The sequence below is a fragment of the Panthera uncia genome, chromosome E3, assembly GCF_023721935.1.
Source record: "Panthera uncia isolate 11264 chromosome E3, Puncia_PCG_1.0, whole genome shotgun sequence".
Classification (NCBI taxonomy): domain Eukaryota; kingdom Metazoa; phylum Chordata; class Mammalia; order Carnivora; family Felidae; genus Panthera; species Panthera uncia.
In genome coordinates, this window is record NC_064815.1 from 26,221,682 (window position 1) to 26,247,921 (window position 26,240).

Genomic DNA, 26,240 nt, shown 5'->3' on the forward strand with positions numbered 1-26,240 from the left:
AAATCTCTCACTCGGTTCAAAGCCTGACCTTCCTGGAACCTCATTCAGGATGAACAGACACGCCGACGCACAAGAGGTTTGAGGGTAACTCATTAGGTCCCACTTGGTGTGCTGGGGCTGTCGGAGGCCCCGTGGCCACAGTGAGGCCTGAAGCTCACCGGCAGCGTCTGTACCTGCCCCCCACTGGTCTCCCTGTCCTTGGAGAGGCCCCCAACGTCATCTCTGAAAGCAGATCATCTCACTAATGTTCCTCGTTCAGTGGTGATTGCTCGGCGAGGCATGTGGGGGACGGCCAGGGGTCTCAGGACCATGGTACGGGCTGTGTCCTCCCCAGGGGTGCCCGGCCTCAGGGCAAGGGGGGTTGACACTGGCGGTGTGCTCACCAGCCCTAGCTCGGTTTACAAGATGAATTATGTGGGCTCGGAGAGGCCCTGCTCACCCTCCTTCCCCTCCCCGGCTCCCCTGGGCTGGGCTCAGTCAGTGGTTTATAAGCATTTTTTAGGGACAGAACTCTTTTCTTCCCCCTCAATAAAACCGTGTCAGTAACCCTGATACCTAAAACAGATTAGAGACTGAGGTATAAACGCTGAAACCTTCAAACAACTAGAAGAATGTACAGGTACGTGGCTGGGAGGGGGTAGGACTTCACGAAGGACCGGTGAGAGTCGGAGAGGTTTTCTGCTGAAACATGGGAGTTTTCTGCTGGACACCCCCCCCCCATGCTTCCCCCTAGTTTCTCCAAGGAAAGGGTGGTGAAGAAACAAAAGGGTACAGGAGGCCTCGGTGGCTCAGTCGGTTAAGCGACCGACTCTTGATTTCGGCTCAGGTCCTGATCTCACGGTTCCTGAGATCGAGCCCGGAGTCAGGCTCTGCACTCACAGCAGGGAGCCTGCTTGGGATTCTCTCTCTCCCTCTCTCCCTGCCTCTCCCCTGCTCATACTCTCTCTCTCTCTCTGTCTCTCTCTCAAAATAAATAAGTAAATTTAAAAAAGGAAGAAAGCAAGGAAAAGGTATAAACCACAAAGCTAAGAGAAGGGCAGGGGAGAATGCTCAGCGGATGATGCCAGTAAATGAAATTCAGCCAGGAGCCCAGGCCCACGTGGGAAGAGGGCGTCAGAGCCTCCAGGAGGCTGGAAGGCTGTCCTGGCTGGGTCGGCGCCAGGCAGGGGAGGTGAGGGGTCCTCTCTGGGGACAGGGACGGGTCTCAGAGGAAAAGCCACAGATGCCCCGGGTGAAATGGCAGGGTCCCCAGAAGCCCCCAGTCCGCAGGGCCAAACTGCACACACAGAGAGTGTGTGAAAGCCCTGGGGGCTTTCAACGCCTCCCTCCTGAAAACAGGCAGGGTTCCTGGGCCTTAAAAGAAGGCTTTAATGGAAAGACAGAGACCAAAACAAGAGGACCCCATCCGTCCACCCGCTAAGCTAATTCCACCTATCTACCCACCCCCCCACCCACCTGCCTTACCCCCCACCCGCCCCCCCACCTCCCTAACCATTGCCTCCTCCCCCTGGGGCCCCTGTTAATACTGATGAGGTGGGTGGCCGGGGGGTACGAAGGAGGAGGCCTGCCCTCGGGGCAAAGGCCCGAGAACCTTCCCCAGCAGTCCTGTCTTGCCGGGCAGCAGGCACTGACTCTGGAGAGTGTGAAGAAGTGACTTTTCTGCCTGAGCCCCGGACCTCCTCCATGGCCAGGAGGGCCCCACCCCACCCTGGGGGCCGGTGGGAAGGGCAGGAGGCCTGACGGAAGCCAGGGAGCCATGAACTAGAGCCCCAGCCTGGCCCAGTGAACATTCCTGAGGCGTTTAGGGGTTTAGGGGCCGTGAGCACAGCATTTCCAGGGTCTGAGGCAACACAGGGGATTCTCTGCAGGGGGTAAGGTCTGTGGAGGGAGGGGCGAGCCTCAGGCTCTCACAGGAACCTATTTCTGGAAAGTGTGCTGGGCCCGGGCCCAGTTTGCTCTGGCACTGGGCACCCTGCTTGGCAGGTGAGGTGCGGCTTGGCCGCCAGCGGGCACAGGGGGTCCGGTTCCCCAGCCGCAGAGAGGCCCAGGAGGCCCAGCCAGCGGGGCAGGGGCGAGGCTGCCAGCTCGGCCTCCCGGTGCCACCTGCCTGGGCAGGCGCTGAGGCCTGGTGGGTTTTATGGTTCCCCTGGCATTCTGTCATCGGCAAGCAATTACGTTATGTTTGTTTCAACTTTTCTAACTATTCATGGGAGCAGTGGGAACACGGAGATAGCACTGAGGGTGCTGAGCGCCTCGGTGAGGGGACCAGGCCCTGTCCACTGGCCCTGGGCCTCGGTTGCCCCTCACTCAGATGAAAACTTTGACTTCCTGAGATTCCGAGAGTTCCCACGTTCCCAGCCCCCTTCCCAGCACACACAGGCCCACGAGCGCCCGGGGCCACCGCATATTCCTGGTGTCTGGGATGCAGGAAAGTGTGTCAGGAACTCCGATGCCAATATGTGGGCATCAGAAGTGTAGCTGTGCCAAACAAACCAGTCTGTGTGTGTGTGTGTGTGTGTGTGTGTGAGAGAGAGAGAGAGAGAGAGAATGAGAGGGACTCACTCCTTGGTGTGGTCAGTGGAAAGACTGTGGAAACTCACTGTGAGGCTGGAGAAGCCCTTATGTGACCTCTCCGCACCTCAGTTTTCTCATCTGTAAAAGGGGTTTGTATTGGATCAGCTCTAAGGACTTCAGGATCCTGGACCTTTGCTGCTGCCACCTGTGCCCTTGCCCTTGGGCTGTCACTGTGGGGCTCTGCCCACCCACTGCCAATCTACCTGCCACTTGCCTTCAGTCAGCACGGCTGGTGATGGCTCTGCATCCAGAATTCAGGACCCAGTTCCTGAGAGAAGCTGACTCCCCAGGCCAAGAGGACCCTTGCTGACCGCAGAAAAGTCTAGAGGCCGAGTGAGACCACTGTGAGGCTTGGGCCATAAGACCTTGACAGCGGGAGCCAGGGCACACGGGTGGTGCTGTCCCCAGACACCCAGCTCCCTCTGTGAGATGGATCCACAAGCAGGGGGCATGTGCAGGGTGGATGTCACCAGAAGGCCAACCCAAGCAGGCCCAGCTGGAAGAGATCCCTAAAATCCCCCTGGAGACGTTGGACTCCAGCCAAAACTCCTAAGCCCAGTTAGGAGAAGAAAGCTCCCAGGAGGTCAATGGGGTCAGATGCTGTGGGGACAGAGGGTGGAGCTGGCCAGGTGTATTCACAGGGGACCATAGGAACACAGAGGTCCTAAGTGGCCTCAGTTTCCCCAATGTGACAAGAGCTGGGCTGGGCCCAGCACAGAAAGGACTGGCACCTTTCTATCTTACTACATATCCGGTCAGCCCCGATCTACCCAAGAGTTCAGCCTTGGGTCACACATTCTTTTAGTGCCTCCCTCCTCCCCACTGGAGCCTTGAAGGGTGTGAAGGACCTTCCTCTACTGGTGAGACTTTGGTCACCTCACTCTCTGCTGGAAACTGCTATGGGGGGGGAAGGGGAGAAATCTTGTCTTGACTAGGTCCTGGTTTCTTTCGCCTTTTAATTCACTACCACGCCCCCAGCCAGGCCGTGCACCCATCAGGCCGCGCCCTCTCTGGCTAGGCCACACCCCTCCAGCTAGGCCCCTCCAACCAGAGAGAAGAGGTGGATGTGCAGTGACTTTGGGCCCTGTGCACACTCCTGCAGTAAAGCCCATGAGAAGATGGATTTGTCCACCTGTGGAGTTCAGCTCCCGGTGTGTGACTATTAAATATGCACAGAGAGCTCTAATGCAAAAGACAAAGACCAAAACAATAAACAAGAAAAAAGAAAACTCAGAAAACAGAGACAATGAGTGGACAGAAAAAAACTTCAAAAAACACAGCAAAATTCCAATATCCTTAGAGAGATATGAGAAGATACCACATCCCCGAAACAACAGGAAGTTATTTACAAAGAACCTTCAAAACACAAAAATGCATCTGTAGAATTGGAAAAAAAAAAATAGCTGATGTAAAATATTCAGTGAAAGGATTAGGAGATAAAGAGATTTTCTAGAAAGTTGCAAAACGAGGGCTATGAAAGATGGAGAGAAGAGATAAGAAAATTAGAGGATCAATCCAGAAGGTCTAACAACTAACTGGAGGTTCTAGAGGAAGAAAATGGAAAGAAAAGTAAAAGACATGATCCCAAAAGATCACCTAAAACTGACTGATATAAACTTTCAAATTGAAAGAACATGTGAAATGCCAGATTAAAAAAAAAAAAAAGAAAACAAAAACCCAACTCTTACCAAAAAGCACATTGTCACAAAAGCTCAGAATCCCAGAAAGAAAATTTTAAAAGCTTCCAAGATAAAATGAGGCCTCCAGGAAATGTCCAGAATCAATATGGCATTGGACTTCTGGACAGTAACAGCAGAAGCTGGGAGATAGGGGTATTCTTTTCAGAGAGTACAGTTTCTAGCTAAGATTCTATACCCAGCTCAACTATCCCTCAGGTTTTGAGAGTAACATGAAGCATGTGTAGACATGCATGGCCTCAAAACATTGACACTCTGTGTACCTCTTCTCAGCAAGGTGCTGAAGGACGTACTGCACCAAAACAGAGTAAGCTAGAGAAAAGAAGTCGCAAAACGGGGATACCAAAGGCAAGGAGTTCAACAACAAAGGGACATGAGATGGGAAATAAAGGCATGTCACCTGGTGACAGCAAATAGCACAACCTGACCACATTAGACCAGGAGACAGAGGGCTTCTAGAAAGGGAAGAGCCCCTGATGTATGTGAGCATGAGGGAGAATTAAACTTCTTTTGGAAAATTTGGGGTGAATTAGTGACATGCCAAGGGATACATCTATGGCATGGTTTAGAAAACTAGGCAAACAAACAAAAAAAAATGAATCACTAACTCCAGGAAAAGAAGTCTAAAGGAAGGAGATGCAGCTTGGTATAGTACCTGAGATCAGCTGTGAATATTACTTCCTTTGTTATACAATGCTAGTCATTGTCTACTGATCTAACCCAAAGTGTGGTACAATTACTTGGGAGGAGGAAGAAAAGACACAGAGGATGGGTCAGAGATGAAAAAAAAAGCACCAGAATCTCCCACAGGGCAGAATCAACAGAGAACCTCTAAGTTTAAAAACCGACAGAAGTAACAATATGTAAATGTCAGTTAGCCTATGGAGGTAAGGCCTCCTACCCCCAAAAAGCTGGACTATAGGGGGAAAAAATGGGAGGTGAGGAGGGGTATAGGGGACTGCTCTTTTTTTAACGTTTTATTTATTTTGAGAGAAAGAGAAAGAGAGAGAGCACAAGCAAGGGAGGGGCAGAGAGAGAGAGGGAGACAGGATCCAAAGCAAGCTTCAGGCTCTGAGCTGTCAGCACAGAGCCTGACGCAGGGCTCAAACTCACAAACTGTGAGATCATGACCTGGGCTGAAGTCAGACACTTAACCATCTGAGCTACCCAGGTGCCCCGGGACTGCTCTTTTTTAACTGTAAGCCTCGAAGGACACCTGCCTTTTTAAAACAATATACATACTTAATACACATACTATAATTCAAATGTTAACTGGGTAAGAACATGGCACATGATCACGATGGTATGTAAAAAAAATGACAACATTGGATCTGTTTTCTGCTTATAATCACAAAAAAGATGGACGGCCAAGAAATGGAACCTGGGAAAATAAAAACAGTTACAGTGGCAGGATTATGGGTGAGTTTTGCCCATGTTTTTGGAAATTTTCCCATTGATGTTCTATGGTTTGGGCTCAGTTTCCTGATCTAACAGCAAGACCAATCATCCTGACCTCATGAGGGCTCCCGTGTAGGGTAAGAGAACTGAGCCGGAGAGCGGTGCCCGCGCTGCCCCGGGCCCTCTGTCCTAGGCCCGGAGATGCACAGCCAGCTTCCAACAGTGGCTCCCAGGGACTGATTGCATCTGGGTCGCTGGCTTTTCCACCTTCACCAGCTCTGAGCCCCTGGCTTGGCGACCTCTCCCTCTGGGGCCGCTACCAGGTGGGGCCAGTGACCTCTGGGTCTGCTCTGCACGAGGCCAGCTCTCGTCCCACATGTTAGCAAGCACATAGTAGGCTTTTAATAAACACCCGTGGAATAAATGACACAGAGAGCCCTTGGGGGCCATTTGTTTGTAGCTCTTAGTGTTCTGAACGGAGCGGGAGCAGATGCTGAGAATCATTTACAGGCAGAGAGACCAAGGCCTAGATCGTGGCTTCATGGCAGAGGAGACACTTTTGGCCCCCAAGGCTCCTCCCTCGGTTCCCTGGGGAAGGTTCCCGCATTAGGAGAAGCCATTTGCACGTGTCTTGACTGTGAAGAAGTTAGAGACCTGGCTCCACCGTTAAGCCAACACCTTTGCAAAGTCATTGGACCTCGGCACCTGTTTCCTCCTCAGTAAAATGGGCAAGATCGTCTCTCCCTGACCCACTGACCCACCCCTGAGAATCGCCATGGGCCTCAGAAGAGATGGCCTTGAACACACGCCACAAAGTCTAGTAGGGGAATGGCCTGGAAGCTCATATATCTGGTCTGAGCACGACTAGATCCCCCCCACACCATGGCCCCTTAGGATTAGCGGCTTGAAACTTACTGGCTGAGGGCGGATGGAGGCCTGGGGTGGTGCATTTTATGTGTCAACCTGACAAGACTCTTGTGCCGTTGCTTGGCCAAACACTAGTGTAGATGTTGCTGTGAGGTATTTGGCAGATGTGTTTAACATCTACAATCAGGTGACTTTAAGTAAAAGAGGTTACCTTGGATAACATGGGTGGGTCTCATCCAATCAGTTGAAGGCCTTAAAAGCAAAAAGTGAGGTTTCCCAGAGAAGAAGGAATTTTGCCTCAAGACTACAGCAGCAAACCCTTATCTGAGTTTTCACGGGGTGTTGGCCTGTCTTAAAAATTTCAAACTTGCCAACCCCTATAATTGCATAAGCCAACTCCTTAATATAGATGATAGATTATAGATCTAAAGAGATACATATATAGCTATATAGATACACACACACACACACACACACACACACACACGTCCTACTGATTGTTTCTCTGGAGAATGCAACTGATTCAAGGTGCAACCTGCAGACAAGTCCTAAACAGACTCATCAACCAGGAAAGAATCTTCTGGACTTTTAAGAGTGTTCCATGATTCAGCTCCAGCTGCCTGACAGACACTGTTGTCAGATTCAGCAAATAGAAACACAATAATGTATCTGGCAACCTTACTTAGTATTTTGTCTTTCTACAGACACACCGAGGTCTCTGTGATAAGGACCCAGGGACAAGTGGCCTCTCCTCCAAAGCTCTCTGGACACATAAGCAACCACTGTCCATCTATGTGCCTCTCCTATGCGAGGCAGGGCCAACCCCAGCCAGGGGACATCAAGAGGGCTTCCTAAGGAGGTGGCCCTGAGCCCTGACTACTACTGGTGAGACAAGCAGTACTTGCTCTGGGTCTGGCTCTGGACTAAGCCTTTTAAGCCCATTTTTTTTCTGTGGGAGCCTCTCACCAACCCTGAGGCAGGCACTAGATTGCTATCCCCATTTTGCAGATGGGAAAAGTGAGACAAATTTGAGCTGGGCTGGGTGTTGGAGAGCTCTCAGCCCCCAACTCCTCACCTTTCCAAGGTCCCGCGTGGCCTTCCGCCAGCCAAAACCGACCTCCTACAGATCCCTGGCTTCGGCTCCTGTAACAGGTAGGAATCTAATTTGCCATGAGGGTAGGAGATGGGGGTCAGGAGTGGAGGGAACAAGCCAGCTGCAGGCTGGAGCTCCTGAGTCTACCAAGGGTTCCCAGGGTGCTCTGAGGTCAGCCCCGGGGGAACAGAGAGGCCCCGGTAGGACCTGAGCCTAGGAAATCACCTTTCCAAGTTAACTTCTGGAGAGCCGCTTATCCAGGTAATCACAGACACATTGGATTTCTCTAAGCCACATACCCCAAAAGGAAGGGCGGAGAGGGCGAGGCCAGGCGGAAGGGGAGACCCGCCCTGTGCTTCCTCTATTCCTTCCCAACACATGCCAGAATAATGAGCCCCATCAGGGGCCAGGAAGCCTGCTGGTCGGCCAGGGCTGTGGCTGCATGCCAGACCCAGCCCTGGGGCTCACGGACAGGACAGAATAATTAAATTCCGTCCTTTTGTATATGAGGGATCACACAGAAGGCAACATTTTTCAGGAACTTCTGCCAAGACTGTTATTGAAGAGTAATTGAGTTCCTTTTTGGAGACAGGCAGCCTCACATGGGTGTCTTCATGGTAGAAAGACAAATCCCCAAAGGGCCAACTGCACCGAAGCTTCTCAGAGCACAATGGTAGCCAGTCACCTCCTCCCCGTGGGCACCCACGTTAGCAGCCCCTGGACTGCAGAACTTTCTGGCAATGTTCAGAATCACCCCATGGGCAAAAGGGACAATGCTGGTGAGTGAAACTGATTCACCAGTGTTTACCAGGCACCTACTGGCTGAGAGAAAGAAATGCCCGGGCATAGTGCCCTCCATTTGCGACTGAAAAGGATGAGATTCAGAGAGGTTCAGCAATGTGCTCAAGGTCACACAGCTTGTCAGTTAAAGACCAAAATTAGAACCCAAGGCTTCCCTTCTCTTGAGGCCATGGTGGGCTGGGCTATGTGCCCCGGCTGGGCCAGCAACTCTCAGTGGATGTGCAGACAGTGCCTGGACCATGGCTAAGCATGGACAAAGTCTGTGACTTTTGTACCTCACCATGGCCCTAGAGACTTTGCTGACCAGGCTGGGCAAATCTGTCTTCCATTCTCTCTACCTCCACATCCAGCCCAGAATTCAAGGACAGTGGGTCTTGACCTTGAACCATGTGGACCATGGCTGACCACACCCTAGAGCATCTTCCCCCCAACAAAATCTGAGGAGGAATGATTAGAATTATTAAGTTATTTTAGCAAGGTCACTGGAATAAAAAGACAGTTTACAAAAATCAACCCTATTTCTATCTACTGGCAATAAACACACAGAAAGTGAAACTTTAAAATGATAATGTTCACCAAAATATCATGCAGTTATCAAGATTATCTAGAAATAAATCTACTGAAAACTCCAGAACATCACTGAGAAATTAAAGAACTAAAGAAGTGGAAAGATATACTATGTTCATGGATCGGAAGACCTAGTATTGTGAAGATGTTCATTCTCCCCAGTTGATCTACAGAGTCAATGCAATCCCATTCAAAATATCAGAAGGCTGTGTGTGTGTATGTTAGGAAACTGGCAGGTGAATTCTGACATGCATATGAAAACACAAAGGTCCAAGAAAACCCAGGGCAATCTGGAAGAAATAGAACAAAAGGGGAAGACTTAAACTTCTTTAAATTGAGACCTTTATTTCTTTTTTTAAGTTTATTTATTTTGAGAGAGAGACAGAGTATATGTGTGTGTGTGTGGGGGGGGGGTGGGCAGAAAGAGAGGGAGAGAGAGAGAGAATCCCAAGTACAGTACCACAGAGAAAGGCTAGAGTTTTCAATAAAGAGTGCTGGGTCAAGTGGAAAAGAAAAATAAAAGATCAGACCCCTAGCCCACACCACACGTGAAAGTCGATTACAGATGTAGCGTAGGTCTAAATGCAAAAGGTAAAACACAACTCTTAAAGGCTACTACCTTTGTGACCCCGGAACAGACACAGAATTCTTCAACCGGCCACAAAAACCACTAGCATTAAAGAAGACCTTGACAAAGTGCACTGCATTAAAGTTAAGAACGTATTGGGGCACTCGGGTGGCTCAGTAGGTTCTCTCTCAAAAATAAGCCAACATTAAAAAAAAAAAACCTTAAAAATCTATTTGCATCAGAAGGGAATGAACAGGCCTATCACCGAGTAGAAGAGGATTCTAGGAAAACACATATACGCAAAGTAAGGTATCCAAATGGCCAAAAATCATAGGCACAGGGGCTCAACTCATTAGCCACATGAGGACATGCAGATTCGACCACACTGGAGCACTCCCACACGCCCACCAGAATGGCTAAAATCAAAAAAGACTAATGATGCCAAGTATACAGAGCATGGGAGCCACTGGAATGCTTAGACGGTGCCACTGGAGTGTCCATGGTATCCCCACTTGGAAAAAAAAACCACCTGGCAGTTTCTAACAAGGCTGAGTAGAAGCGATTCCGTCCCTAGATACGTATCCAACAAAATGAATAAATACTTTCACCAAACGACAGGTGTAAGAACGTTCCCCGTGGCGTCGCGCATACAACCCCAAGTTATAAATAGCCCAAATTCCATCAGTGGACGTCTGGGTCAATTGAATGTTCACCAAATGGGACGCTAACGGTGCTGAGTGAGCACAAACCACGTGCAGCCGTGTGGGCGGACCTCCCCAAGATCATGCTGGGTGAAAAACGACGACCCCTAAGAGCACGTTGTGTGATCCCTTGTATCTAGAGTTCCAACACGGGCGGAGAGCTCTGAGCGTGGCATTCAGGTCAGCCTTGGGGGGAGGACGGTGATGGGAAGAGGCAGTGGGAGGGCCTCTGAGGTGATGAAAATGTCCTCTTTCTGGATGTGGGTGCTGGGGCACGGGAGCGGTCAGTTTTTGAAAAACCTGCCAAGCTGTTCCGCTCATCCTAAACCACCCATCTGGCACGTCACCCTCCGACGCTTCTCCCTGCCCTGGGGACAAACCCCACCGGTGTGGGCTCTTGCCGCTGGGTAGGGGGTGCAGGGAGGGGCAAAGGCGGGGACCAAGCCACGTGTCCCCCACCCAAAGGCAGACACGTGAGAACACGCATGTGGGTACAGTATGCGTGTGTACACGGTCAGGTCCAAGGGCAGGGCAGTCTACAGGGAGCGTCTCTGTGCATGCACATTCGCGTGCACACTGTCTGTGTGTCTGTCTGTCTGTCTGGTCCTGTGCTGACGCATGGGTGGAAGCCTGGAAGCGTTCTCCATTTACACAGAGCCCTGTGGTTTACAAAGCTCTTTTACACCTTTGGCCTCACCTGGTACCTGTGGGGCCTGCGAGGAACCACAATCCACGGTCCCGACCTGTACAAAGCGCAGCTCAGAGAGGGGAGGAGGCTTCCCAGGTCACACAGAGCTGCGACAAAAACCCCAGTGTCCCCAGGGGAAGGCCAGGGACGTCCCCCTAGCAAAAGAAACCCAGTGAGCACAAGAGGCTGCAGGAGGAAGGGTGTGGGCCCCTGTCAACAGCCCTCCAGCTACGGAGGCCAGGGGTCTGTCCCTGCTCTGTAAGCCTGGCCTCTGATGGACCGGAAGTGGGGTCTGCTCTGTGTGTCCTCAGGCAGGGCACAGCCCTCTCTGGGCCTCCGCTTCCCCTGGGTCATTCCCTGAGGCAGTAAGTGTAACTGGAGCCAGAAGGCACAGGGGCTGGGTGTCACCTTTCCCCTCCTCTCGGGCAAAGGAGCCAGGCTTTGCTTCCTGCCAGCAGATGGGCCCTGTCATGGGGGTTCGTCTCAGGCTGCTGTGGTGAAATATGATCCCCTGTGAAGCCTCCCGTGCTCTGGAGAGGTCGCCTGACCGCAGGGTGGGATTTGGGCATCCCGGACTCCGACTCCGGGAGAGGAGCAGGGGTCCTGGGCCATCTCGGCTCATCCGCTCCCTGTCAGGGACCCTCAGCTTCCCTCCACGATAAGCCTAGACAATAGTCCCTGCCCTGTGTGGCCGGTCCAGACCTTTGTCCCTGGCCTGTGGAGAGTGGTCTCCAGAGGTGTGAGAGGTGACAAAGCTTCCCGAAGCCCTAAAGGCAGGGGCGGGAACCGGATCGCAGGGGCTCCAAAGCCTGTGTACTTTTTCTTTAAAGACGTCCGGCTTCCAGGGCACCAGGGGGTCTCAGTCGGTTAAGAGTCTGATTTCAGCTCAAGTCATGATCTCGCTGTTCCCGAGTTCGAGCCCCTCGCTGGGCTCTGTGCTGACAGCTCAGAGCCTGGAGCCTGCTTTGGAGTCTGTGTCTCCCTCTCTCTCTGCTCCTCCCCTGCTCTCTCTCTTGCTCTCTCTCTCTCTCTCGAAAACAAGCATTAAAAAAGATAAAAATTAAATAAAAATAAACATGTCCACCTTCTGATCCCTTCGGTCACCTTGGAAACCTCACACGCAAAGGAGTCACAACTGTAACATCAGTGACAGCGCCCAAGCAAGGGGCACGGGCTTTGGTGCCTGGACCCTGAGGCTCCCCGAGGCTGCTACAGCCCTGCCATGGCTGTGTCACCTGCCAGACAGGTTCCCGGAGGAGAGGATAAGCACCTGTCCGGACAGGTGAGTGGTAGTAGTTGGTGGCAAATTTGCTGGATTCATCGGCACTATTCCATACGGGCTGAGGAGTGAATCCCTTCAGCCTGGCATGGCTGGGGGACGTCCGTCCCCAGAAATCCATGGCGTGGGTGGGTGTGGAGGGGCCAGAATCCTGCAGGATAAGGTACTTGATGGCCCTCGGGTGGGGTCCCCGAAGCCGGGGTGGGGAGCCAGTCTCTGCAGCCTTTGGGGGGAGCAAGAAGGTGGGGGGGGGTCATCCCCGGGGTACGTTCTATCTTTCAGAGTCAGTGGTTCAGCTGCCTCTCTTGGGTGGATTCTGAGGCTCGTGTTGTTAATCCGAGGTTACCGTTTGAAGCGTCTTACTCCTTTTCCCTCATCCAGAAACAGATCGTAAATATCTCCAGGGTCTCATGCAGCTGGTGGGCGGCGTTGCCTGGGCCTGAAAGATGATACCAAGCACAGGCGAGGGAGACGAGCTCTGCGATTGCGGGCCCGTTTGGGCATGTGGAGTTGGTACAGCCATGGCTGTGTGTCACCGGGAGAGTCCCTTTTAACAGGGCTCCAAGCCGAAGGTCAAGGTTCAAGGGCCACAAAGCAAAACTGGCCACAAAGCTGGCTGAGGGGGGAGTGGAGTGGGCGGGGGCCTCCAGACCACGGGAGATGTCACCTGACTCTGCCCAGGGGCTTCTGAACCCCAGGGGGCGGTAAGGAGCACCCTCAACCTGGAGCCCGGGTGGGGCTTCTCCCCTCCTTCCGCAGTGGCCAAGGCTCAGGAGGACACAGACAAGGGGTCCGTAAGACAGCAAGAAGGCGTGGAGTCTCTTTGGTCATCAGGGCTTCTGGAGGGAAACGAGAGCAGAGTTTTAAGAACTGGTGGCAGAGTCCTTGGTCTGTCCCCAGGTGGTGGGACTGGAGGGGGCAGTGAACAGGGGAGGAGCCCCCAGCAAAAAGGGAGGACACACGGGGGTGGGGGCAACACCTGAACAGGCCCCTCCCCTCTCGGGGTCCCTCCTCCTCCAAAGGCAAGGGGAAGGCCCGAGGTGGCTCAGCTTTAATTCAGGGTTCGGTTGGCCTCCAGGAAAGGCCTGGGCCTCCTCACGGGGCCACCTGCCTCACGACGGTTGTTCAGGGGAGCCGGGAGGTGAGCACGGGGCGTTTCCTGTGGCCAAATCCCAGGCTGGAGGGACCACAGGCCTGACGTCGTGTTGGAGAAGGGCTCTGAGCAGTTTTCAACTGCTTTTTAACAGGGAGAAGTCTCTTTCCTACACACCCAACTTCTTCTGGGACCCTGAGAGATAACAAATCAAAGAGAAGCCACTCTGCCTGTCGGGGTTGGGGGTACAGAATCAGCTACCTCCTGCCCCTGGGCTCAGGGTGGGCAAGAGCTGGAAAGGTCCTGGAGTTCCCGCTCCCAGTTCTCAGATGCTCGGGGAGCTGCAGGGGATGAGGCCCGTCCCCCGTTGAGCTGGGGTGTGGCACCCACACAGAAGCCGGCAGCATCTGGGGCTTGGCCCGCCCCCTCCCTGCATGCCTGTCCCTCAGGGGCCACCACCCACTGGTCAGCTGGCCAGGAGTAGGTCTGGCTGGACCCCTGGCTCACCTGGCCTCTGGTTGAGACCCAGGGAGGATGGAGAAGGAGTCAGTAGATGACCAGACTCCTGGCTCTCAGGGTCAAACCGATCACCTGTCCCAGCCGGAGGGGGTTGCCATGGCAACCTGGATAAGGCCCCTCCCCTTTGCTGAGGATGGTTCAATTGCCTCTATCTTCCAGCCTGGAGGATCACTCAGATACCATCTGGTTCTTTCTTAGAGACACTTTCCCTCCTCACCACCGGCCCAGTAGTTTAAAGCACACTTGAAGAATACGCAGGCATTTGTACGGGATTTACAGGGGTTGCCTAAGAGCTTAAGGCTTCCTCATCTCTCTGGACCCTGCCACCCAAGAAGCTGTGTGACCTTGGGGAAGTTACTGAACCCTCTGAACTCCAGTTACCTTGCCCAGCAGAGGAGGATAATCAAAGCCACCTCCAAGGGCCCTGAACCGGTTAGAGAGAAAACAGAATTAGCACAGAGTGCAGGTCTATGAAAGGGCAGTGTTACTTGTGTTCCTGTTACAAAGCAAATCTCCCATACAACTGCAAAGACCAAAGGATCTTAGACCTATCTTACCCAGCCCTTTCTTTAAGCCGATTAGAATACAGGTCTGGGGTGGTTAAGCGGCTCATGACCACGGTCACACAGTCAAGGTAGTGGCCAACCCCTGAGCTAAAACCCAGTTCTGAGTATGCATCACTCTCTCGGGATGGGTATTTCATTAATCCTCAGTCATTTACACCATAGTAAGAATGAGTCGGTACATTACCACTGGAAGCGCAAGACTTTACGAAGCACTCTCCCATTCCCCTCTCCTGCCAGGAGAGCCTAAAAAGAAAATAATACTGTCCCCACAATTAAGAAGGGGCAAGAGATTGTCCAACCCAGAAAGATGGAAGGTGGCCTGGGACCCAGAAATGCAATCTTCCTCGGTCAGCAGCTCCATGTGGGTACAGGTTCAAGGAAGGAGACAAGAAGCCCTCTGCTCAGGCACAGACTGCAGCTATTGGATCGGGGCTCCTGTTGGCCACGTTTTCCAGCACCCAGACGCCAGTCTGCAGCAGCCGGGGAAGCTTCTGCTCCATCAACAGGGCTGGCGTCCACACTGGTCCTACCCCAGGCTTCTAGGAGCCCAGCTGGACTCACCAAGTGGTAGATGGGAGAAGCCTCAGACCGGAAACAAAGCCATTGCAGGGGATGCAGGAGACAGTCGGAGGCAGGCCTCAGAGTCTGAAATGCCTGTTCATGTTCTCGGCCCATTTCTCTATCGGATTATTCTTTTCCATACGGATCCACGGAAGCTCTTTCCATAGTTCCGATACCAATCGGTCGTCAGTTTCACACGGTTTATACCTCCTCCCTGTCTGTGGCCTGTGGTTTTGCTCTGGTGATGCTGCCTTCTGTCACACAGAAGGTCATTCCTCTATTTGCCTTTTATTCCTTTAATTCAAGGTATTGGGGTGAAGCCTGGTGGCTGCCTCCAGGCAATAACTTATTGTCAAGTTGGCTAACACGCAGTGTATACAGTGTGCTCTTGGTTTGGGGGGTAGATTCCCGTGATTCATCGCTTCCATACAACACCCAGTGCTCATCCCAACAGGTGCCCTCCTCAATGCCCATCCCCCAGTCTCCCCTCTCCCCCACCCCCCATCCACCCTCAGTTTGTTCTCTGTATTTAAGAGTCTCTTAGCTTTGCCTCCCTCCCTCTCTGTTTGTATCTATTTTTTCCCCAGTCCCTCATGGTCTTCGGTTATGTTTCTCAAGTTCCACGTATGAGCCCATTCACGAGTTTAAAGGGACCCTTCTAATGACTCAGGCTAGTGCGATGTTGGCCGTGTAACTCGCAGCTGGGATCTGTGTGACCGGAGCTCCCTTTCCTGCCCGGCTTGCCAGGACTTCTCAGCACTGACGGGTGTCACACTGGAGCTTCTCAACTGCTGACGAGCTGAATTACAGGAGGAGATTTTCTAAACTCTGCTTGGCCGTGATTGATTACTTCCCCCCCCCCCCCCCCCCCCCATCCCGCACTGCTGAATTTGAATAGTTAATCTTTCCATGTTGGATGTTTTACTTGAGCCATTTTTGGCTCCAACTCGGAACCAGCTTTGTGGCCACGGAGGTAGGGTAAGTTTCAGTCCCGAGCCTGTGGGAGGCAGAGGCCCAAGACTGATTTCTTGGGCTCATTTCTCCCCACTCAGAGTCCAGACAGACAAGCTTCCTTGCAGCCTCCAGGAGCAAGGGGTGAGCTTTTCTTGTCTCCCCTTTTACTAAGTCTCAGATCTGAAGTGTCTACAACACGGGAGCCCCCAGCCCCACCCCCGTACTGGCTCAGATGTAAACCTTGGTCCCAGGTTCCCGAAACCCACGTCCCCACCCCACCGCACCTGCCACGGTGACCCAGCATTAATCGCAGAACTGTCTGCTTCCTTAGGTGACCTGAGCTCCCGGAGCTTGGGGAGGGGGCAGTGCCTGGACGGGTCCTGCGGGACCCAACTCTTGGTCCCTCCCTCACCCCCTGCTCTCTTCCTGTTAGACCGCCGGCTGATCCAGGTACTGGGTAGGATACCCAGTACTTAACGTGCTGGTACTTTCGTAGTGATCTAGCCTTGAGAGGTCATCTGTGCCTAGATTATGAAGAGATTCCTGGTGTGCGATGTCTCATCGTGGGTTCACACCCAAGCGCTCCTGATCCTTGGCCATGGCCAAATCCCTTGGGCCCAAAGTTCTTTACATAGCATACATATAGACGATATTTACATATATACACATATTCACAAAATACGGTGTGTGAGTATCCCTAAGGCTCTTGCCAGCTCTGACGTCCAAGCTCTGCACGATGAATCTGATGCTGGGATCACAAACTCACATGTGCACGCGCACATGCACACACACACACACACACACACTCACCCCCCCCCCCCCCCCCCCATCATGGTAGTCACTTAGCCTTCTCTATAGCACATTCTAGGCTGATACCTGACTCAGAAAGCCAAGAGGCGGAATGCTCCCCTTCGGGCCCCAGGGCCCAATGGCCTGTGAGAGTCTGGACCAGGTGGGCAGGAACAAACAGCTACCAGCTCTGGGAGGCAGGCTTGAGACTGGATGTGAAGGGGAGGAAGACAGGCTTTCAGCATCAGCTCCTGATGGAAATTGCCCAGGTGAAAATGACCCTGGAAGATTCTGGGACACAGGATCCTTTCTAAGGAAAGTAAAGCTCTTACCACCGCCGAATATTTGGACCAGTAGATAGTAAATGACCTCACAGACATTCGACAAACACGGCTGAGCTCCCTGGCCAGCAAGTGCTGTCCCAGGCACTGGAGATTCAGGGAGTGAGGACACACAGCTCTTCATAGCTCCACGCCCCAGGCGAGACAGCCCGCAAGACCATTGCAACAGCAAGCCAAAGGAGCCAAGGGCTGGGGCAAGTGATTCAAGGAGGGCTTCCCGAGGGTGGTGGAACCAGTATATAAACAAGGCAGAGTTACTGGCATGGAAAAGTGGCACATGGGTGGTTTTCAAACCTTCCCAAGTTTTAAACGTTCCCCAGATGATGCTGGGAGCCCGGGCTCCAGCTCAGGTCTGTCTGGGCTCTGCCAGTGGCCCAGCGACCCGTCCCCGGCCACGACATCCCTTTCCCGGCAACTGGGGCTGGTCTGTACTCCCGGGAGGCCTCTGAGAGCTGTGCCCGCGGGTCGTCCCTCGGCGAACAGTGAAGCCAAGCCCCAGCTTATCTGGATATAGCCAGTGGCCCAGAGAGGGTAGGGATCTGCCTAAGAATACACAGCCAGTCAGGGACAAAGCTAGCCCAGAGACCGGGGTGACATGAGTCCTAGAAAGTTCTCCACCGTACAGCCGTGTCAGCCTGGCTAGGGTTCCTCGGGCCATTGCCAGCTCCCTGACAGCAAGTCTCCCATCCACGGGACAACAGGCCCCCCCATCCCTCGTGGTGTGAAATCCAAACTCCTAGACTCGTCCTTCGAGGCCCTCGGAGTATAGCCACTGCATCCCCAGCCTGCCTCCCCGACCCCCACCCTTCCCACGTCCTCCCTCTGCACCGCACTCAGCGGCCTGTGGTTCCTGAAGCAGCTGTCATTCTTCCCTGACCCCCGCCCCTTCACACGCCATCCCTGTGATGTGGGCCCTCTCGTCTCCATCGACGGATGGGGAAACTGAGGCCCCCAAGGCCCCCTCCTGGCCAGGGTGAGTGGTAGCACCGCCGTGCGAGCCCAAGAGGACTCAGCTGGCTCCTGCCGCTGCCCGGGATGCAGGCCCCACAGGAGTGACCTTGCAGAAGAGGGGTCAGCCCATCGGTCAGTTCCACCGTTTTATGATTTCTGTCTGCTGGGTCAGAAACACTAATTACAACTGACACAGGGGGCTAGGCACACTGCGTATATTAATTCATTTTATCCCCCACAACAATGCTATGAAGTCGAAACCCATTTTCCAGGTAGGGAAACAGAGAACAAATAAGATGGCAAGCGGCTTGTCACAGAACCAGTAAGATGGCTACGACCCAAAGTGCCTGATCAACTCAGACCCGAATCCAGATGGAGCAGGTTCAGGACACGATCATCCCCAGAAAGCCAGGTCAGTAACTGGGAATTGGCCCTGGGAGTTCGGTTTGCGGTCCTCACACTGAGCCCCCAGGAGTCCCGGCCCTGAAACGGGGTCCAGCCCTCCTGCCCGCCCCCCTGGAGGCCCCCCATTCACCTAAGCGGGCTTCAGTTTTCCAAGTTGCAGGCTGCCGAATGCTTCCGGGGCCCAGAGAGATCCCCGCTCACGGGGAGCCACCGGTTGTTCCCCGGGCTCAGACAGGACCCTCGTGAAAAGAAGGGGATGCTCCGTGCTCCTGAATCGCCTCATGTGGCCAGCTCAGGAGAGCCCCTGTGCTGTGGAGACGGGATGGCCACACACGTGCTCCCGGTTCCATCCTGCCCGCATCTGGGTCCCGCCTGGAGTGTCCGGGGAAGGGTCTGGGCCCGCCCCTCGGCAAGCCCTCTGCCCCCGGGGCCAGGCCAGCAGCCTTACTGTCAAGTTCACCAGCCTCAGTGAGGCGTCTCTGCTCTCAGTGTGGGTGGAGAACTGCACATTTGGGGCCCAGCAGCCAGGCTCCCGGGAATCCAGTAGGGTCCAGCTTGTTCACCAAAAACACACCCCCCCAAGGGGACAGTGACAGCATACGGAGCGTTATTCCCTCTGGCCCAGGACGGTCAGGACGGTGCTCCCCGAATCCTCATTTCATAGGCAGGGACACGGCACATAGAGACGGTCAGCCGACCCAGCAGTGAGGCAGGACCAGTGGGCTCCCCCTCCAGTTCCGGGGCTCTTTCTGCTCCAGGCTGGCCTCCTGCAGGAGCAAAAGAAGCCCCCAGAAGCCTCCAGAGGGCGGGTTCAGAAGCCCATGGCATGTGTGCCCACGTGCGAGCGTGCGTTCTCATGCATGCGCATGTCGATGCGGCGCAGTCCCGCGGGCCCGTGCGTGTGCGTGTTTTTGTGTGCGTTTTGCTCACGTGGGTCTTGTGTGCAGGAGCGTGGGTTGTGTCACGTGGGCCTGTGCGTGAGGGGAAGGGAAGAGGCTGCTGTGTGTGCCCCCCCCGCCCCCCACCTCCATCAGGGTCGAGCAATGAACACGGAAGGGCCAGGGGCCCAGCCCGGCAGTTCAGGGTCCCAGCGGAACACGAGGGTGCTTAGCACCACTTGTTTATAAGGAAACTGCAGCCCCCAGCCTGGGACACGACACGGGGGCCGTGGGCTTGATCAAAGGCTGCAGAACCCGGGCCAAGTGCAGACTCAGGGAGCGACCAAAGCATCTTCGCTTTCTATGTGAAAAGGCAGGCAAAGCTGTTTACCTCGATCGAAGATAAGGAAACAGACTCCCGCGCCTCCCAGGGAGAGGCTTCCTTCCCTAACGTCCACCCTGGAAGGGCTGCGTCCCTGAGCTCTTGGAGGCCCGGCATCCAGAGCCCAGCTGGGGCTCAGGCGGCTCCGAGAGAGGCAGACCCTCCGTGGCTGGGGCCCTGGGGGCCCATCAAGGGAGGGGTCGTCAGTCTGACCCGTCCTGGGCAGTGCACAAGGCCTGCTGGCGGGCCAGCATCAGCTCGGCCTCTGTTGCCATGAACGTGGGGCATCTGAGGCTGGCGGGAAAGAGGAGAGGAGGGGAGGCCCTCCTGAGAGCCTGCTAAGGGGCCTGCTATTTATTCTCAGAAGGGCAGAAGCTGGTGAACAATTTCACAAAGGGAATGAGAAGCAAAAGTGGCTTCACCGCAAAGCTTACGATTCTAGAACCTTCCTTCCCAAGGGCTCCTTCGAGGCCGCGACAGAAACCTGGGCCATGCATTCACGTGCTCAGGGGTTTCCATAAACATAAAGTTTTCTACGTATTCTTTTTTCTTTAAAAGCCCCTCAAGTTGTATAAGCCTCAGAGCCTGGGAACCTGGAAATGCCCCCAGATAATGAGGTCAGACTTGGTTGCCCATTTCTCTTGGCTACACAGTAGGCTCTTGGCGTGCACCGGGTGTCCTGAGAAGCTTCCTGATGAAGAGAGAACTGCCCCTTCCCTTTGGGAAAACCTTTCCCGGCCCTGCGTTTAGGGTACCAAATGCCGAGGGCATTTCCTATAGAGAAGTAAGGTTCCTGCTGTGGCTGATGACCGTGACATCTCCCACCTGAGCCCGTGGGTCGGGGGTGGTGGCAGGAGGCCGGTGACAGAGCTGGGGCCTCGGGAGACCAATGGCATCTAATATTCAGTCTGACATCATCTGGCTGCGATTCCCAGAGACTAAAATTAGGCAGAGGAAATTTAGGATGTTGCTTACAGATTTCCAAAAACAACAGGGGCGAGGGCCAGAAAACAGATCATAAAAGAATTTTTGTGACTCAGTCCCAACTCGGGGAAACAGACATGAGCCCCACTTATGGGAAGAGGCAGAGGAATCTTTATTCCTTCCCTGTAAAGAGGGACCCACGTTCCCTGCTCCCACTGGGGGGTTCCCGGTTTAGCCCCATTTCTTGCCGGCCAGGCTTTGTCCAAGGTCAGCCGGAGGCTGGGTGACTTCCACTTTGAGCCCGTCTCCTGGGCATGCCGCTCTGCTCCCCAACAGCATTTGGTTTCTTCCCCACTTATGAGGTCTGAGGGGGAGCCAAAGGGGTCTACCGCTCTGTCAGAATAAAATGCATTTGTCGGCAAGGACCTGCTGAGAAAGCTCTGGGCCACTCAGGTAGGCAGGCAATGAGAATTTGAAAAGCCACCCTTACGTCACGGGAAATGGGGCCGGGCAAGGATTGAGGGTGACCCCTCCTCGCTCTATCACCTCGTCCAAAAGACCTTGGATACAGGCTCCTTCAGGAGAGCTCAGGACAATCCCGGAGAGGTTTTCACAGTCTCTGAACCCTTGGAAGCTGCGAGCACGAGTATCCCTGCCTGGGCATGTTCTAAGAAAAACTGTCTAAAGCTTTGTCCGATTCTCAAGAGTAGGAAATGCAAGACTCCCTAAATGTTAAAACCATTGCCTGATGTCCAGTTCGGTCCCTCCTTTTGCAGACGAGGAAGTGGGGGAGGATGGGCTGGAGATGCTAACACATGCCAGGCCAACAGGTCGGGAGCAGGTGGAAGGACGAAGGGGAGGAAACAGCAGGGCAGAAAAGGCAAGTGAAACCAGGAGTGAACGAAGGTATAAAAAGCGGAATTGGGGGCGGGGTGCCTGGGTGGCTCAGTCAGTCAAGCGTCTGACTCTTGATTTTGGCTCAGGTCATGATCTCACGGTTTGTGAGTTCGAGCCCCGGATCAGGCTCTGTGCTGACAGCATGGAGCCTGCTTGGATTCTCTCTCTCCCTCTCTCTCTGCCCCTCCCCTGCTCACGCTCTCTCTCTCTTAATAAATAAATAAATAAACAAACAAACAAAAATGGGGCGCCTGGGTGGCTCAGTGGGTTAAGTGCCCAACTTTGGCTCAGGTCACGATCTCACAGTTCATGGGTTCAAGCCCTGCATCGGGTTCTGTGCTGACAGCTCAGAGCCTGGAGCCTGCTTTGGATCCTGTGTCTTCTCTCTCTGCCCCTCCCCCTCTTGCCCTCTGTCTTTCTTGGTCTCCCAAAAATAAATAAATGTTTAAAAAAAAAAGGTTAAAAAAATAACAAACAAAAAAATTTAAAAAAAAATTTTTTTAATGTTTATTTCTGAGACAGAGCACTAGTGGGGGAGGGGCAGAGAGAGGGAGACACAGAATCAGAAGCAGGCTCCAGGCTCGGAGCTGTCAGCACAGAGCCTGACGCAGGACTTGAACTCACAAACGGTGGGATCATGACCTGAGCCGAAGTCGGTTGCTCAACTGACCGAGCCACCCAGGCGCCCCCCCAAAAAATTTAATAAAACAATATAAATAAATAAACTTTTTTTTTTAATTTAAAAAAGAGGGGCACCTGGGTGGCTCAGTCGGTCGGGCGTCTGACTCTCGATTTCGGCTCAAGTCACGATCTCATGGTTTGTGAGTCCGAGCCCCACATCGGGCTCTCCACTGACAGTGCGGAGCCTGTTTGGGATTCTCTCTCTCCTCTCTCTCTGCCCCTACCTGGCTCATGTGTACTCTCTCTCTCAAAATAAATAAATAAAATAAACTTAAAAAATTTGTTAAAAAGAAAAAACGGAACCGGGCAAACCACCACCACAATCGTCAACCATCAGATACACATGGGGCTTGAGGTTTTCTAGAAGATGAAGCAAAGACTCACATCTCTAGGACAGAAACCACCAACTGCTGGAGAACACTGAACTTGCAAGTTTTGGCAAAAGTCTGAGGAGTTCCTTCAGGGTCTCCCCAAAAGGAGGGTGAGCAGGGAGGTAGTGATACCCGTCCCCAACCCTTCCCAAAAGAGATCTACATCAGCACTTGAGGAACCTCTCCCAGGGCCTCCCAGGAAGCCTGTGTCCTTACCTGTCCTGTGGGCCGCTCTACTGCCCTCACATGGCTATGGTAAGAATTACAGGAGCAAGGCAGCAGGAATCTCCACCATACCCACACCCAGCCTGACCCGGGAGTTAGCAAGTGCCCTATACAGATGTGAGTTTTCTTCCTTGAGAAGAAAGGAAAAGCACGGGTTAGCATCAGGCACTGTTGAGAGGAAGGAAGGTGTGGGGTGGGCATCTGTTAGGGCTTGAATATTACGGCCTCTTCAGGACTGTGGTAATCCCAGTATCACGCCGCGCCTCCCACCCCCAACAGAAGTGTAATCCTGGCAACACAGCGGAGACTTGGGCCTGACTTGGGGATTTCACTTCCAGCTTACTGGGCAAGTTCTTTTATAGTTGCAGAATAAAGCAGCAACAAGGTGTATGGGAAAGACTAGCATCCCTCACTCAGATGGGCCGTGGGGAGAATGAGCTGTGAGAGACTGGCAGACCCTCCAGGTTTTCAGCAGCTAAACCGAAGGAAAAGGGAAACGTTCCCCCTGCAGAAGCCAGAGAAGGATCAGCAGGAAGTGGCGGCAAGGAAGGGATGATCCCCACCCTGTACCGGCAAAGCCAACTCAAAACATGGGGCCCCTTGGAGACTGCCATACAGCCTCAGTGGGGAGGAAAGCCAAGGTTTTCATTTCACAAACAGAAATGTAGGCCTAGAGAAAATAAGGTTCTCCCCACGGCACACACTAGAAAGTGGCAGAGCCAGGGAAAACACCCAACTTTAAAAAAATAAAACAGACAAACAAACAAACAAAAAGCATATGTTTCAGCCAACTGATTTTCAAGAAGGGTGCCTGGATCATTCAGTGGGGAAAGAACAGCTCTTGCACAAATGGTGCTGAGAACACTGGATATCCACATGCAAAGAATGAAGTTAGACCCCCTACCTCACACCATATACAAAAGTTAACTCAAAATGGATTAGGGGCCTCTGTGTGGTTCGGTTGGTTATGCGTTGATTTCGGCTCAGCTCATGACCTTGTGGTTGGTGGGATCAAGCCCCATGTTGGACTCTGCACTGACAGCAAGGGGCCTGCTTGGGATTCTCTCTCTCAACCTCTCTCTCTGCCCCTTCCCGGCTCTTGCTCACTCTCTCTCAAAAAAAAAAAAAAAAAAAAAATTCCAAAAAAATTTTTTTAACTTAAAAAAAAAAATGGACCAACAAACTAAATTCAAATGCTAAAAATCATAAAACTCTTAGAAGAAACCACAGGAAAAGTCTTCATGACCTTGGATTTGGCAATGGCTTCTTAGATATGACACCAATGGCACAAGTAACGAAAAAAAAAATTGATAAAATTATCGAACTCCGTAAAAATTAAAAACATTTGTCCATCAAAAAGAACACTGTCAACAATGTGAAAAGACAACCTACAGAATGAGAAAATATTTGCAATTCACATTATCCAGAATGTATCTTACAGCTCAACATAAAAAGACAAACAACCTAATTTTAAAAAGACCAAAGGACCTGAACATAGTTCTCCTAAGAAGACACACGGGGCGCCTGGGTGGCTCAGTCGGTTAAGAGTCCAACTTCTCCTCAGGTCATGATCTCACCGTTTGTGAGTTCGAGCCCCGTGTCGGGCTCTGTGCTGACAGCTCAGAGCCGGGAGCCTGCTTGGGATTCTGTGTCTCCCCCTCTCTCTCCACCCTGTCCCCACTTGCACTCTGTCTCCCTCTCTTTCTCTTTAAAAAATAAATAGTCATTTTAAAAAAAAGAGGAAAGAACAAGGGCAAGTAACAGAAAACAGTAACAAATATAATAGATATTTCAAGAATATGAATACTAATTTTGATGGAAAAAAAAATGCTGAAGAACCAAATTTATGTTGTTGACAAGAAACCCACTTAAAGACATAGACAGGTTAAAAGTAAGAGTGGAGGAAGATACGATATGCTAACGCTAATTAAAAGGTAACTGAAGAAATACGGAAAATAACCAGTATTGGCAAAGGTGTGGAGAAACTGGAATGTCCATACATTGCTGATGAAAAAAATGGTTCTGTTGCTAAGGACAACGGTTTGGTGGTTATTCAGAAGGTTAAGCATAGAATCAGCACATGACCTACCAACTCTACTCTTGGATATACACCCCTAAGACGTGAAGACTGTACTCAAACAGCAAGGTACACACAGGCTCACTGTTCACAGCGGCACTTTTCACAAGAGCCAAGAGGTGGAAACAGCCCAAATGCCCACCACCGGATGAGCGGATCAGCACGTGCCGGAATATTATCCAGCCGTAATAAAGAAGTCCGGATACACGATACGATGTCGATGAACCTCCAAAATATTATGCTAAGTGAAAGACGCCAGATGCAGAGTCCTATGTTGTGATTCTCTCCATGTGACCTCTCAGAATAGCCAAATCTCCAGAGACAGAATTGTAGAGGGATGGTTGCCAGAGGCTGAGGGTGGGGTGGGGGAGAACGGGAGGATCTGCATAATGGGTTGGTTCTACTTTAGAGCGATGGAAATATTTTGGAATCACAGAGAGGTAGTAGTGGCACAACACAGTGGGTGGATGCGCTAAATGCGACCTTAAAATGGTTAATTTCCTGTTATGTGAGTTTGACCTCAACACGTTATTTTTGCAAAGAAATAAACAGACCAGAAAATCTATGACAAACCACAGGATATGATTCCCTACTCCGGGTGCCCCGATGCCCCCGCCCCATCCCTCTCAGGCCCCTCAGCCAAGAAGTTCTCTCCAACTGAGGTCACGGAGCTTTCCCCAGGCTAAGCCCCAAAAGGACGTGTCCACCCTGACCTCCCGGGTTTTGTTCTGCTGCGTAAGCCCCGCCCCAGGAATGACGGACAAAGTCATGCCCCAGTAGGAAAGCGCCTTGGTCTGCAATGGCGCCACTTCCGGTTTGATCTGCAAATCCCTCAGTCCCAGGCTTCCGACTCCTTTCAAAAGGGTAACTGCCACTCTCACTAGAGAAGTCCTGCCCCGCAGGCACTGCTTCTCTTTGGGCTGATTTATACAGCCTGTCTCCCCAGCTCTCTGTGCTCAAGCCGGAGGCTTGATGTGCTGTTAGCACGATGAAGCTGAGGCTCAGAGAGGTTAGTGACTCCCCCAGGGCCACACAGCGGACTACAGAGCTTCTGATCCTCGGATGCCCGAAGCCCATTTCACTTCTTTCTTCCCAGGGTACAATCCCACAGCTCCTACGGGAAGGGCCAGGACACCAAGCAAAGAGTCAGAGGGCAAAACCCTTCCCGCTGCGCCTGGCTTCCCCTTTCCCTTCCTGTGGCTCTGGGGCTTCTGGCCCCCCCCCCCCCCCCCCCCCCGACATCACATCTCCGGGCCTAGGACTTCAAGGCAGGAGCCCGCAGCCCTCAGACCAGCATGCTTCCCCACCTCTAGCTGAGATCAGTCAGACCAAGCTGGAATCCCAGATCCAGCTTACTGGCCTAGGGACCCTGAGCAATTTTCTTAACCCCAAG

General features: G+C 52.7%; 1 protein-coding gene across 1 annotated transcript in view; it reads right to left on the bottom strand.

Annotated features, from left to right (window-relative positions):
* COL26A1 (collagen type XXVI alpha 1 chain) overlaps positions 1 to 26,240 on the bottom strand; it is a 116,949-nt gene that overhangs the window by 22,641 nt on the left and 68,068 nt on the right. The window lies entirely within an intron of this gene.